Source organism: Zingiber officinale, chromosome 4A, assembly GCF_018446385.1.
Source record: "Zingiber officinale cultivar Zhangliang chromosome 4A, Zo_v1.1, whole genome shotgun sequence".
In the NCBI taxonomy this organism is placed as follows: Eukaryota; Viridiplantae; Streptophyta; class Magnoliopsida; order Zingiberales; family Zingiberaceae; genus Zingiber; species Zingiber officinale.
The window spans coordinates 98,929,198-98,946,061 of NC_055992.1; the positions used below are offsets into that span (position 1 = coordinate 98,929,198).

A 16,864-nucleotide genomic window follows, 5' to 3' on the forward strand; every position below is an offset into this window, starting at 1 on the left:
GCTCGGATGCGCAGTGCGTTCCCGACGGCGCGTGATCTGTCCGAACCGTCAGCGAGGGCGCTCTCACTCGTGATGTAGATCTCCAGTGGTGGCGCGATTCTCGCTCGGGCCGGGAAGGGGGTTCCCGGCGGCGACCCTCCGACGCTCAAGTCAGGTAAATTACGATGAACAAGGTGGCTCCCAAAGTCTCAGAATACCTCGAAAAATCCTCTCTCCGGCGAAGTCTGAGGCTCTTTATATAGAGCTGTGAAGGGTTTGGGCACGTGTACCGAGGTGCATACGTGTCCTCTGTCCTTTCCTAGGTATGCCCTTGATGGGACAGCAGAATCCCCTGTCACAAGATTTGGAGCATGGCACACACGTGAAACCTACCGATTGTCAGAGAAAGAAGTCCCCTGTCCTTTTCCCTTGCTCCAAACTTGTCGTCCGGGCGGACAGCTCCCTCAACATCCGGTCGGACATCCGCAGTGGTTTACTTGTGCTTTGTGGAGACTAATAAACAGGGGTGCTTTATGACTTTGGTCAGTCCAAAGGTCAGCTCATGTTTTGATTGCTCAGAAGCACCCGACTTGCCAATGTGGTCCGTGCATGTGGAGTTAGACCCGGCATCCAGACGACACATGAACTGCGGTGGGCATGCACTTTAGGCGTTGATAGAAGCTCTCACTAGGCTTCTGCAGGATAGTTATACTAATTAATCATAACAATACATCAAGAAAAAGGTTTTCCTAATAATTAGTATATGGTATTTATTAATTCATTATAAAGAGAACTACCTAATGTTATGTGTAGTGGGTTATTAACTAGATGGACTTAGGTAACTCCTCATGAAGAGTCACTTTACCATATATGAAGAAGATAGAGGACACATCTGAATGAACTCTCAGAAGGGCTTCTATACAATCAAATGTCAAAGAAATATTTCAGTGAAGATCACAAGATTAACCATGCATATCTCAGGATCACGCTCGTTCCTCCAAGCACCACGCATGATCCTATCATCATTGAAATTGAAACCTTTTTCATAAGCAGCTGTGTCTGACTTTTGAATCTACAGCCAATAATGAAGGAAAAAAGTAATATCAGGTTATCCAAAGTGAATAATTGTTGATTACTATCCCTCCAAAAAGGGATACATATACCTCATTCAATATTCTCCCTTCCCGCTGTGCTTGCCCTTTCAATTTCAGTAATACCTACACCATATGACACTCCACCAATTTAACACTTGAAAAACTCCATTAGATTTCTAGTTAATGTTCCTGTTTTTTCAGAGAATATGTACTCCACCTACACCAAGAAGCACTCACATTTAGTAACAAGAAAAGCACAAGAGCTGATTGAATGGATAAATAGAAAAAGTTCATCCATATAGTAACAAGGACACGAATTACAAGGACACGAATTACAGGCAATCCCATCACCTCCATGAACTGGAATGCACCAGAAAATTTAAAAAAAAAAAAACTAAATTGGCGTGGTCAGCTTGTCTGTCCAGTTTGTGTTGAGCTAACTTGACCCTGTTCAGTTTTAATTTTTCAATATTTTGTGTTAGATATTCTCATGTTTTCCTATATATATGATAGTAATGTTTAATATTTTGAAACATGGATGCAGTTTAACTCATTAATAAACCATATATCTGAGTTTGGTCAGGTGTTCAAGAAGGTCAGTTATGATATATGATAAAAGGATTTTTTTTTTATTCTGAGGTTAAGAGGTTTAATTATAGGTTATTACGAGCATGGTTTTAAATTTCACTTCAATAGCGTATGGTAAATCCTACAAGTGACGAGGATAATTCTAAGATGTTGTGATATCCTCACCAGTGTTTTCTTGTGTTGTTAAGGGATGTTTTATGAAAGACGTTAATTGAGGGATTTGGGTGATTGTTGATCAGTTGATGTGATAGTATATTGTTTAGGCAAAAGGAGGCATTTGGGTGATTGTTATTGTGATAGTCAAGAGTTAAGAGAAGATGGTGGTTCAGTTTTGCCAAAGTTGTTAAGATTGAGATCCTACCTAGAAAAACAAAATAAAAAAAGGGGTTAAGATGCAGGCATGTTTAAAGACAGATGGTAGTTTCTGTAGAGAAGTGGGATCAAATAGGATTGAAGGCATGAGAAATAGAGGAAAACCAAAGAACCTCAACCAACTTGATGTAATAAGATTTACATGAGTTCAATGGATGAAAAAGACCTATACATATAATTTAGCCACAAAAGAGTTGACTTCACACCTTATATGCTGGTTTATCATTGTTGTTGCACTAGATTCTGCTTGTCTTGTTCCTTCACTCCTATTAGGTCTACTCAATCTTCAGCTTTGAAGATCCCAATCCTATAATTCCTCTACTCTCAAGAAGAAAAATAAGTGATACTCCCTAACAGTACAAATTTATCTACCAAACCATCCACAATTTCCAGATTTAAAATCTTTTAATTACAAATGAGTGCTTCTAATATCCTACTCTCATTTCTCTTCTTTTGTTATTTTTAATCCATCGAATCCTTCATAAATCAAAACCTTCTAGCCTGAGGTAACTCAATGAAAGGACTAGAATCCTGGCATTCGTTCTACGTTTCAGAATAGGAATTGTCTGACTTCATTCTGGATTAGTGATCTTCAACATGGTTAGTCAAACCATATTCATTTTCATAATAAAGCCAATTTTAAAACATGTTTGAATTCAGCTGGAAACAAATAATACTAAAAAAATATAGCATTCACATGGATAGGTAACAGCACTCAAATAATGCATGAGAATTTGAGCACAATGAGCATATCACTATGTAACTGAATAATCGTGTAAAATTATATCTACTATAGCGGAATCTTATCTAAACTCATAGACAATAGATATTAGAATAATGAAAATATGTTGGTAGGATGAACAAAATAACTAGATATTGTTACCTGGCCAAGTTCCTCATTCAAATTTGATGTACGTGCTAATGCAGAGGTGTTAGTGTCAGCATGATACATATGCAAATCTTTGTTGATAAACTGAGGGCATTGAATGAATTTGATCATCTGAAAGTAAAACAATCACATAAAGTTCTAGTTATACTAAATGAAACACATTGTGAATTTGAAATAACACTCACCTCAACAGAAACATAAAGAGAAATGGGTATGACGGTCGAATACAATGTTATCACTTATCAGTGTGAACATAGTCAGAATTGTGACCTACAGAAGGGCAAACTGCATATTCAGTCCAGGACAAATAACTGTTAAAAATTTTCACTGTTAAAATTTTTCACAGTTTCCCACAAATCTATTGCTAGGATTAAACTGTTGTTCCACATCTCCAAAAAGTTCAAGGTTATTATTGATGAAGATTCCACTTAAACATACCAAACAATTACCGTCTTAACAGGAACAAAAAACTGAATATGTGTGCATAAATAAGAGACATCTATTTTAGAACGTATAGATACTCCAAAGACATCTATTTTAGAATCAAGAAATACAATGATTTTAAATACTATACTTTTGCATATTGCAATTTTTTCTTAATCTTAACAGGAAAGTTTAGGAAAAATTACACATGCAAAACAACATATGTAATGAGTAAGTAGCATGAAATGTTGTTATGTTTATTCTTTAAGTACACATTTACAAGATAGCATTTCACATGTGAGCTTAAAAATTATCAAATCAGCCAAAACATTACGGTTATGAGTTATTTTTGCACACCAGTTGATTGCATATGGAACTTAGTGGTACCTCAAGTTTAACAGGCATTATGAAAGTACCAACTCAAGATATATCTGAAAGAGTGAAAGGGTACATAGTTTTTAAATTTGTATAATTTTTCCATCATTTCCTTGACTATATCTTTACTGAGAAAGTTCCTTGAACATAATTACTTTTGCGGCATGAAGGATGTCGCTTAGAATGTTGGGTAAAACAAAGGGAAAATTTTATTTCACTTACCAGGGTTTACTCTCTTTTTCAAAAGCTCTCCAAAGTTTTAAAATTAACAAAATGCCCCCCTTGTGTTTTCAAACTCTTGTCACTTTACCCCTAACCACTAACATCATTACTTGATAGAAAAGCAATATGGCACATAAGTGACACACCCATAACACCATTAGTCCATTAGCTAGTATTAATGATTAAGGGTTAAAATGACAAAAGTTTCAAAATTCTAAGGGTAATATTTCAACAATTCCAAAACTCCAGAAAGTAATTTGATAAAGGAGCTAAACTTAAGAGGAAGAAATAAAAATTTCCCTAAAACAAATGGCATCTCTTTCCCATGGTCTTAGGTATACTATACCAATGTTCTTTCATACATTAACAAACACAAAGTTACTTGAACATAATTACTTCCACAACATGATGGTAATCACTTGAGAACGTTTGATAAAACAAAGGGAAATTTTCATTTCACCACCTAGAATTTGCTCTTTTTTCAAAAGCCCTCCAAAGTTTTAAAATCATCAAAATACCCCAAGTATTTCAAATTCCTGTAATTCCAACCCTAACTACTAACATTGTTACTTGACGAAAAAGCGACATGGTACATAAATGGCATACCCATAGTATCATTAATATGTTAGGTGGTGTGAATGATTATGGGGTGAAATGGCAATCGTTTGAAATTCCAAGGGCAATATTTCGATGATTATGAGACACCATTGAGCATTTGGATAAAGAAGCTCAACTTCAGAGGAGGGAATAAAATTTTATAAAACAAATGGCATCTCTTTTCAATAGTGTTAGGTGTACACTATACAATGTTCACGAGCTTTCATACATCAACCAACACAAAGCACATGATCTAACTGTTATTTCAACATCATCTTCTTCATAATTCAAACAATTATGATTAAAGTATCGGATAGCATGACACGAAAATAAAGCCCCAATATATCATATAAAACTATGTCAAGAATTTCTTGAGCATAGATTGAGCCCTAACATATCATATAGTTCCATGATGGAATAAGATCAATGTAACTGATTCCAATAGTTGGAACTCACAGATTGCTCATTTTATAAGAAATATAGTAAAAATGAAATAGAGATTCATAAAGAAACTTAAGTTGACCTTCCAATGGCTCCAATCAGACACATGAAAAACAAAACACCAAAAAGAGTAAGTACAAGTTTATCGAGTTTTCTGTCCAATGTACTTCGTATTGAAGGGACACTCATAAAGTTCAACATAACCTATCAAATGATTATCAGAGGCCATAACTACATTGAAGTTGTTTGAGGAATTAAAACAACCAACATGTAGATCAGGGATCTTTTAACCACAAACCTTTGTTTCATGACCAGTAAAAATAACAGCTCTGACAATGTATTCTGTGTTTCAAAGGCTGCAGCCCTATAGAGGTTTATAAACACTATAATGAAAATGAAGAAAGTCAGCTAAACTAAATATCCTGTTCCACATGCTGCAAAATTCCAATAAACTAAAAATCCACAGTTGGTGCATGAGTGCATCGAATTTGGCAGATGAGCATGTGCAGGCCATGAAATTGGGAGGTGGATTGGTGAACAATTGCACTGTGTTGTAGCTTCTTGATTTACAGAATAACATGGAGGGAAAATTCTTATTCACAGAATGTTAAGAGTGATACATGCAGTGTGTGCAGAGGGTGTTTATCTAGTAGAAATAAGTTTGGCTTGGTGGACAGCTATATGGGTGGTTGTTCTTTAAATATCGGTTAGCGAGGGAATAGAGAGCTAGTTGTGGGTAATTAATTAGTATTCAAGATTAAATTGGTGAATATTTACGCTGATTTTATGGTGTTTGAATCAACTTGAGTTCAATTTGGAGTTAGTTTAACCAATTGAGGGTTGCATTAGACAGAGATTGATTTGGGTTCAAATTCGACTAGCCTTGGAGTTGAATTGAGTGAGTTTTGGTTGAACAAGCATCAAACCAAATTAGTTTAACAGGTTAAGATTGGTATGTTGGTAAAATTATGTGTTATATTTATCACCCCATCTCTTTTCCTTATGGCATGAATTTCCTTCCATACCCTTCTTCATTCACAACCACCCCACACAAAACTGCAAAACAACCCCAACCTCTCTTTTTCTTCCACTTTTCCTGTGTGAGCAGAAGTCACCCCCTAGCCTCCTTTTTCACCGAGCAGTTATTTCCTCCTCCCTTCCTGACAAAAGCAATCCTTCCTCTCCTCACCTCCCTTTGTCCAACGACCAAGCAGAAGCACTCTTTCCAAGTCCCTTTCCTGTTTTCTGGTGTCTGTAGGCAGGGTGCATTATTGCATCTTGCTATAATTTTGGGTTTTCATGTGCAGTGTGATTGTAGAATTGGTATTTCCTTGCTATTTTCATTTTTAGTAACCCACGAGTGTGTGAGGACAATCTATTGCAACAAGGAGACAATCTTCTTCCACCTACAACAATATTTGACATTACTACGATGAATCACGTCTTCTATAAGTAGGTTCCTCTTTTATTTTGTTTGAATCGAGTAACATTTGAAGAAGAGGTTATCAAAAGATTTGGAAGGTTGGTTTTGTACAGCGTACTCAAGAGTGGAGCAGGACAATCAGATAAACTAATTTGATAAGAGATGATGTTCGATGGGCTAAACCAAACTTGTTAAGTGTGTATACTTAAACAATTGTTATAGGGCCCTACTATTTCTTGCAAGTTTTTGAGTTGAGGGCTATTCGATGAAAAAGGTCAGTGAAAATGATGCTGGTGTACCGAGGATTAATCTTGGGGGTTTATTGTTTGAGTTAAAAAGGTCGAAATTAGACTATTGAGTGATGGTTGATGTGGAATTTGAGTCTAAGAAGACGGTGATTTGGAGTTGAAGTGAGTCAGTGAAAATTATTAGAGCATCACACCATAATTCTCATCCAAAATCTAAAATTTAGGTAAAAGAACTACTTTATTAAATTTAGATATCTATTTTTCACTACACAATATATCAACTTCCCTATAATTTGTCATATATTTATTTTTTTATTATTTTTCTCTTTCCTTCATATTTTTAATTATTAGATGGAGGAGAGAGAATTTTTTTTTATTATTAGAGGGAGGAGAGAGAAATACTATTTTAATGTTTAGGGAATGGAATCCATTCCATAAATTTAAAGAACTACTATTCATAAAATGTATATTTAGGGAATGGGTAGGGTAGCTGATGCGGATGTTTTTTTAATGCAAAATATAAAATTTAAGGTAAAAGTTTAGTTTAGGGTAATTGATGTGAATGCTCTTAGTCTTATAGCTCTAACTTGGAAGTTAAGATGTGCGGTTAGATTGGGTTGAATGTGATTGAGTGAGAATAGAGTTAAGCGTGGTGTAGAAATTCTTATGGAGAATCTAGAGTTACCTTGTTAATTCGTCAGCATGTCTTTGCTCATGCTATCAGATTAGCCTCTAGCAGTTTCTTTTCTCCATGCATCATATTGACTGTTATATATGTGAATTAAGAATGCAACACATATATGTTGTTTTATATGGTGATCTGTTATCCTGATATTATTCCATATGGCTTGTATATGCAGTAATGTAGGATTATTGTTTCTCTAAGGTAAAACACAATTTAGCTTACATTGTTAGTGTTGGTACTACACATTCAGGACGACAGATATTTGAATTTATACCTTGGTTAGGATATGTTGAACCAAAGGCATAGCATTACAAAATACTAGTTAAAAATTACTTGAAAGTGATCACTTGCTCAGTATAAGATACTTGTGAATAATGATCCTTTTGTGGATAAAGCCTTTGGCCTATAAGATGATTTGGAACATAACAAGTATACCAATTTTTCTCTCCTCAATGTAGGTTGGTCATGTCAATGAGAATGAGCTTGAGCTAGCTGTGGTAGTCACTCATTAGAGCATGCACATGGTATCATTCTCTATCACAGTATAAGAAATACAAGGGTACCGATGGGTGGGTCAAACCATGCTCATTTGCTTGCAGTCTATCATATAGCAATTGGATGATAAATTACAGTATGATTGTTTATTTATGGTGTGAACTACAGTGCATGTATCTAGTTTATCATTTTTCAATTACACTTTGTCTATATCCATTTTAACCATGTTGTACAACCAACTTGGTTCTACCCACTAGCTCCACTTTTCTTGCAACTATAAAACCATAAGAACAAGGTTTATAGATCTAAAAGTTTATTTTTGTTAGAAGAAATGCTCTAAGAACATTTCACATGATTTTGCAAGATTTTAGATTTCCTCGGTTCTTCTTATTCTATTTTGCTTCTCAATGGAAGATATATATCTATTTTGATACTCATGTTTCACCTTACATTTGTTTCTAACTGTATAAGAACTTGATCTATGTTATTTGGCTTTTACTTGGTAGAGTCTTTATCATATGATGCGGTTGCAACCGTGATGGATTTCATGCCATACCATTGGTCATAGGGACTCACTAGGAAATGACAACAGGTATTGAGGGAACCAATATTTTCAAGTGTCAAACCTGTTGTTTAGGATGCACAAAGAGAGATGGAAGTACAAAAGAGTAAATTGTCTATATTTTTGTCCTTATTAATACCAGGATGGGAAAAAGATTTTACGTGTTTTACTTTGATTTTATGTTTTCCCTTGTCATATAGTTTGGGTCTTTTGAATAAAGGTTACATATCTGAATATCTTCAGTAAATAATAGCATCTTTTCAAGCCTTGTTGAAAAAACAATATTGTCCTTGTACCACAATGGCCAAAGCTAATGGCTAACAGGACAACTTTATCCTATTAGTATAACTTCTGAATGGCAAAAAGATTACAAAACAATAAGCAAATATGTATGGAATAGTGAGTGAGACTGAATCTAGAATATGACAAGCTTCTTTAAAATGACAAAAGTGTGATTGCAGTTTGTCTTTGTTAGTGAAACAACATATATTGCAAAAATAATAAAAGTGGGAATATAAATCTTCATTCTTACTCTAAGTAGAATTTGATTCAGAGAGAGGGGTAGTGTCTGATTTTCAACAATAAGGTTTCCGGTAAAGGTGTACAGTGAATTGTTTGGTTGTTCACATTGTATTTCTCCTGTGCACAGAATGTTGGCTAGGGGTATTAGTTGGATATCATGGAAAGTTTGCATGCAGAACAGACAATCTTCATTAGTCAATCAAGCTAGCAAACAGTTGTAAGTGGAGAGGCTCTAGCATAAGAGAAATGGTTCACAGTTGCGATACCAAAAAAATTGGTAATAGTTTAGCTGCGTAGTCACAGCAATTTAGAAGAGGCTAAACTTCCAAACTAAGCAACATAGTTAGCAAACAAATCTAAATTCTAACAAAATATAGAGGGTCGTCTAAAGCATAACCTCATTTGTGCAATTACTAACAATTGAGATCTATATTTTAGGAAAACTCATTTGTGTAATTACTATGATGATGATATACGAGTTTTCTTAAAAAAGGATCTAAGGGAGTGCTTGGTTGGGCGGAATGGAAGTGAGGAATGGGAATGGGATTGAAAGTTAGTGTTTGGTTTGGGGTATTGATGGTGGGTCCCACGGATTCAAACCCCCAAATATGGGATTGGGCCATTACCAAGAAAAATGGGGAGAATGGGAATGGTGGGTCCCACGGATTCAAAACTCCCCATTCCCATTCTTTACTTCAATGAATCTCATTCCTATTCCCATTCCCTTCCGCAAACCAAGCGCCCCCTAAGTATGAAGATCTCTATGCAACATGAGGTGCATACGATCCTATACAAACAGACCTAAAGAAACTAATAGGAAAATAAGTATTAGGAATCAGGTGGCTCATGAAATTAGTCATGTATTTTAAAATACCATAAACAAAAATCAGGAAATGAAATGTCATGCAATGTTCCACATGGATTGCCAATCTCTGCGCTGTACTGGTCGGTGGGCTGAACGAAATGTTTCGCCCATGTCCAGTACGGCCGGGCATGAAATTTTAAACCATGATCAAACCTACAAGATTTTGAAAAAAAAAAATCAAAAATTGAATTTTAGTGACAAATATAAAGGGCAGCCCGGTGTACAAAACAGACAATGTGGGGTCCCTAGGAAAGGTCGGACCACATTGGATCTATTGTACGTATTCTTACATGCATTGTAAGAAGTTATTTTCAAGACTTGAACCCATGACCTCCAAGTCAACAGCAAATTTACTGTTGCGTCAATGCTCCCTTTCAATTTCAGTGAAAAATATATCAAAAGAAAATACTCAATACGCAACCGCAAGTGTACGATTTCGTCGTCAGTAATATATAAGATTTGTCGAATCCACAGGGACTGTTGATTAAGCACTAGAGATGTCGCAAAGTAAGTTATCTAGATGGCCGAAAGTTGGCTTTGGCGCTTGCAAACTAACAAGAGTGATTGAAGAGAGAAAGAGAAGGTTGAGACAAAGAGAGAGGAGAGAGAGAGAATTGATCTTGGAGGGAATGAGCTTTGGGAGATGGATTCTAGGATTTCGGTTTCATTATAATACTAGGAGATATTACATAGATTGCTTAGTTTCTACCCTCTATGTCCATGCTCTTGCAGGAAGTTAAATTGATCAATATCCCTAAGTATTGAATAGAGACGATTCCTGTGAAATCTTGTAACAGTTAACCCCTGTCACGAGGGTGCCTCGGTAGATCACAGGAATACATGTCTAGTAAATAATAATAAGGATAAAGGTAGAGATTTGGTACGGTTTCCTACTTCCTTATGGAGGAATTGCCTCTCCTTTCAAGAGAATGTCCTAGACGTCCATGAACGGGTTACCCTTATCACTAGGGCCCCTCGGGTATACGATCTAGAGAACTCTTTCTGCGAGAGCAGCAACTCCTAAGGGATTGTTTCTCCTTTAAGGGAACACCCTAGACGTCCCGAAAGGGTTACCCCTGTCACTATGGCACCTTGGTCAATACGCTCTAGGGCATCCCCTTTTCGTGATTAACAATCCTCCACATCAATCAACAAAGCATGCGAAGAAATATAAATATGTCACACACACAATTCATCAAGCATGAACAAGGCATTAACAAGTCATTGAATAGAAATATGGCGAATCTACATAGTTCTACACCTCCATCATATTACAAATACTTCCTATTTCTAGAAAAGGATATCTACTCTGAGGGAAGAACAATCCCAAAACATAAAGTAAAGCATACTTACAACCCTTGATGTGAGAAGAAGGGGAAGAAGAGATGCTTGCTGAGGTTTCCAATGTCTTGGGGATGCCTCCTTACTCTGGAGATGGACGGAATGTTAAGGGATGGCGGTGGATGAAGCTCTAGGGTTTTCCCCAAAGGGGAGAATCCTTTCCCAAGGAGAGGGACGAAGTCCCGAACCAAAGATGTCCCCAAGAATAGGGTTCTTGACCCTTATATAAGTTAGGGCACAAGCGTCGCACGGCCCGTGCCACGGCCGTGCAAGATCTGCATGGCCAACTGCCTCCTCCCTGCAGGTTGAGTGGCACGGTCGTGTCGCTATGGCACAGCTGTGCCTTCTTTTGTCTCTGGTTGCGCTGCACGACCGTGCTAATTGGCACGGTCGTGTGGATCTGGGGCACTGCTCCTGGGACACGGTCGTGCAGGATCGCACGATCGTGTATGGCTTGGCTGTGGTCGTGGGGGGCACGCCCGTGCAAGTTTGCACGGCCATGCACGGATCCGCCTCTGTTTGGCCGCACGCCCGTGCAAGAGTTGCACGGCCATGCACTGTTCTTCCTCTGTTTGGCCACACGGTCGTGCGAGGTTGCACGGTCATGTTCTCTGTCTCGTTTCGGTGCGTCGACAATCGTTGTTTTTCTCCGAAAGTTCTCCCTGTCAACACAAAACCAAACAAAGAGCAGATCTCCGAACAAAAGAGCATTTATGCTGAATATATGCTAAGAGAGGTGAACATGCATAGAATATACGTGAATAAAGTAAGTGAATGTGCGTCAAAACATGTATATATGATCATAAGATTTACGCACATCAACTCCATTAGGATTTGTACTAGGTAGTAACAACAAATCAGCAGAAAAAAATTCATCATGCTTGACCTGCTCGACATTGAACATCATTATAATATCAGCACATGCACAGACCACAACTGAAGTTCTAAAAACATTGAGGATTGATCTATCTTGAGAAGAAAATATCGATGCAAGAAAATGCATACACGACAAAAAAAAATGTTTGGAAGTAAAGCTTTAAATCTGCAAGTCCAAATTCATCAATAACAGCTACTCAGCAATTTTTTGACATTGAAATAACCAAAAAAAAACTCTCATTTTGCTTTAAATGTCTAGAAACAAGCAAAAGGAATTTGACACTAAATTCAAAAAAGCACTAATCTGGGCATTGGATCTCCTGAGATAAGACACAATTTGGTTACAAGGAATGCAAGACAAATACATCACTAAACTTTTGTTTGCAGTGGAAATTGAAAATTCTGTGTTCGGCCCACTTCTTCAAAACATGAAATCAAACACAGGTTCGAAAACATCAAGTTAGAGAACTATGTAATCTGAAATTATTGAAGTTAGTTAGTATCAAGTGATAGAAACAAAAGTTAAACACTATAACTACATTTTAAAGAGGAGTGAATTTGTCATTTTCCAGTGTTTCCTAAGCATGCCACGTCCTCAACACTTGCAAAGCTGTCTCACACATCAACCTTAAGTGCTCCACGCCTCCACCTGCCCCACATCATCATGTATATCAAATACTAATTCACATAACATTTTGTAGGGGTTCCCATAAGCCAGCAGATGTACAAAATTTCAAGCTTAAAAAGTTGAAAGGAGTAAACTTTCTATGCACTTCCTCTATTATTAGAATCTAATAATAAAAGATTCTGTCGAGGTCTTAGAGGCAATGCAATAAATCTTGGAAATATTCATGCAAAAAAATATTTTCTTCAAATAAAAAAAATGTCCACAATGCTAAATATCTAAAGTAACTGCTCTTCAACGAATATAAATCCAAGAATTATTAGCAACCACAAAAAAAACAGATTGTTACAAAAAGGTGTATCGAAGTTTTATATCCTACCTTAACAATGACGCCAACTTGCAGCTTACTCCAGGTAGCAGTTTCCCAATTTTCACCTTTACACATCAACTGGAGTACTGTTGATTGCAATTATCATTTTGAAAACGCTTCTGTATTGAAAAGCAAGTTGATTGAGAGAACAAATAAAAACTTTCATATCAAAGCTTGCTCAACACAGAGATGAGAAGAATAAAAAAAATAAGGGTAGAAGTTTTGCTAACCCAATCTTCAAAAGCCTCCTTAATAAGGGAGACCAAAAGAACTAGACGAAGAGGTACCACATTAGTTACAGGAGAAACTGGACTGCAAAAATGACAATAAGCTTAGTGTAGTGGGTACAAAAAAGCATATTTGAAGAACCAATATATTAAAAGTTGCAAAGGTTGTTCTAAAAAAAAAAATACCTGATTGGTGTAGTAGATAAGATTGAAATCATGAGAAAATACAGATTAATAACTCGCCTAAACTGTGAGTTTAATGGCAAAATTGTTTTAGGATTGAATAACAGATATATGAAACTAAATAGACTTCAAATATCTGTACAAAATAAACAAATATTCTCCAATTAACAAATTTGTGAATGAATACCTGTTCAAATAACCCCTTGGGTACAAATATCAGAATATTGTATTTCGTTGTCAATACAGAATTAACCTGAAATAATAATTTAGCCAGTATATCAGAGTCTTAGAAAAGTAATAAGATAAAAAATGCCAACATATCCTGCAACAACTGTCAAATAAGGAGTAAATTCAAAACAAATTTTACATAGAATATGAAATTACTAAGATCTACAGGTTAAGCTAGAAAAAATAAGCATTGAAAGAAGGAATCCAGCCTGGTATTCATATGAACACAAATGAATGTTGCAAAAGAAAACTAACTACCATATACAATAGCATGAGTGTTGTTAAGGTCTGAGGTACAAAGTTGCTTGAGCAAGTATATAACAGACGCTCAACAAATAACAACAAATTAGTGTGATTTTCCCATCACTATTGCTTGAGCCTTGCTACTAAAGGAGTTAACCCTGTATCTGCAAAAGGATTTCCAGAAGTAATAATAGTTTAGGATTATTAATATTGGTCTTGATATTATGATAATATATTATGCATTATTAATATGAATATATTAATTTTGTTACTATTAATATTATAGATATTATTATAGTTAACAATATGATTATTCAAAGATACATAATTTCATCCAGGGTTTAAAATTTCAAGTCGTGTCGGAGTTTTGATTTATAACCAGAATGATACGGTATTGTTATCATATTGTACCTTGCCAATGCGGATTGGGTGCTTTTTAAAATAAAAAATATATTAATTAAAAAGTATTTTTATTAGTATTTGATTGCTATAGATATCTTTCTAATAATTCATCTCCATTTTCATTCTTAAAGAGATTTTTTCATTAGTCAATGTAACAATCTTTAGTTTTATTATTTATTTTGTAAGCGCATGAAGGAGAAAAAGAAGCAAAAAGATATTATCGGAGAAAAAAGAATTAATTGAAAAATAAAATAAAAGTGAAAAAAAATTAACGGCCTAAATCCTAAACTCTAAACCCTATAAATATCCTATAAAATTATAAAACAAAAAAATAAAATAAAAATAAAAAAAGGCCAAGCATGGCAGTGGCAAGGCGAGGACTCTGTGAAGTAGCCACAAGATCGCAATGGTTTCTTGACCTTGCGGAGGCCTCTGCGAAGGTATCGCGAGCCTGCTTTCACCGTCAGTGTCGATGTCGAATGGGTATTGGTGTCGGACCCTTGCTGGAATGGTAAAAAATGCTCGTTTCGGGTGGCATGGATCGGCACCCCAATCCATGATTTCATTCATCTTATAATTTTTTAACGTCTTTTGAAATCTCATATATGAAATAACTTTGTTTTATTTGTTTTTTTTTTACTGATTTGGATTCCATCAGCCCCGAGCAATCCATTGACAGGGGTACATTTATTAACCATTTGATCCTGATACTAATACCAATACCAACTTTGATTTGATCTTGAAAGTAATATGGATACCACTTTTGGCAATCATGCTTTGCTTATATCCCATGATTTGTAGCAAAGATCTACAGATGTGAATACAACGATTAAAATGTGACAATACCACAATCATCAAAACGAAAAAACTCTTATTTTCTTGTCAGATTCTCAGGCTACCTGTTTGTCCCACTTCCATCAAGTTGCAAGATAACACTATACTTACAGAATGTTAACTAAATCAATCATGTTTATTATCTTGTGTCATCATCGGCTTCCTCAAAGAATGCTCAAAAACATGCTAGTAAGAGCAAGCTCCTAACTGCTATACCTTAATTCAATTTGTCAGTGACAAGGATTTTTTTGTTATACTTGTAAACCTAACCCCATCCTCGGATCTTATTAAAACTGTTCTCTACTTAAAGAATGCTATTGTTCTATCTGAATAGTGAATGCTATAAATCAATCAACATATTGTCATAATTTCCTTAAGAATACTAGGAAGCTAAATTGCCTTTGTTGAATTTGCTAATCAGAGGCAATCACATCTGCAGCTATAAACAGGTCAGTACATTGACAACCTAGGATTTCGAAATCAAAGCAGCATAACAGAGAATGTAGTAGATGGGACAATTCCTAGAATCTAACGTTGACACTTGGGACACTTGGGGATAGCAATCTAGAAGGCACTAAATTTACCTTTTATATATATATATATATATTTTTTCCCCTTGTCCCTAAAAGAAGCTATGAGAGACTTAGAACAATTACAACTTTTTAACTGGAATTGGATTAAACCTTTTTGCAATGACTTCCTTGCCTTAACTGCCATATCAGGAAATTACTGTAACCTAGAATTAGGAGAAAGACTATTTAGTAAACTACTAGGGGAATTAGGAAACGAAATACACAAGGCCTGGACAGACATGAAAGTAGCATCCCAATATGACAATATTGGAATACGTATACAACATATTATTTCTGTACTAAAAAAATGTACTTATATCCATATTCAAAAACAACTTAAAAATCAACAATATGGGTTCTGTAATCAAATCTACACTCCCGAACAGTATGGCTCAATGATACCTAAACAAAAACAAAAACATTATCGAAATACTAAAACAACTACACAACCAGCTAATACTAAAAATGTCAGGCCAAGAAAAACATATTATGTTTGAAAAAGCAGAGAAAAGAAATTGTATTTAAATAAAGAAAAACATGTTAGAAAATACAAACCAAAGAAAACTTATGCTAACACTATTACTTATTTTGCTTGTAATGAACCAGGACATTTATCTTCTGTCTGGCCAAATAAGAAAAACCTATATACAAGAGAAGCTAAATTAGTCACATGTACAAATTTAGATCTAGTAGAAATTCAATCAGATGTCTCAGACACATCTTCTATTTACTCTATTATCTCCGTAGATGACATGGAAGAAGTTCCCCCCCTCTTCAGACTATAGCCTAGTAAATTTCTTCTTACAACCTTCGTATTACACAAATTTTGACTACATATCATTAAACCTATAACCAGAATTATGGGACGACTTTCCTCCCATAGACACAAATTTAATGCTCACACAACTAAATACAACTTTAAGCAAATCCAATTGTACACATGATTGGAAATTCAAAACAGAAACAAATAATATACCTTGCTATTTGTGTAGTTATTATCCAGCAGTTGATAAAAGAGGTACCTGTATAAATTGCAAAAAGCAGGCCTATAATCTTTGTCTCCATAACTATTTTAATGTTCTAATCCCTATAACACAGCCCACTAAAAGCAGTACTAGAAATATCCATTTAGAAACAAGAGTATCAACATTAGAAACTAAAATAAATCAACTAGAAACTCATA

At 35.6% G+C, this 16,864-nt stretch overlaps 1 pseudogene; it reads right to left on the reverse strand.

Moving 5' to 3' along the window:
- Positions 1-16,864, reverse strand: part of LOC121972541 — a 46,177-nt pseudogene that overhangs the window by 15,845 nt on the left and 13,468 nt on the right.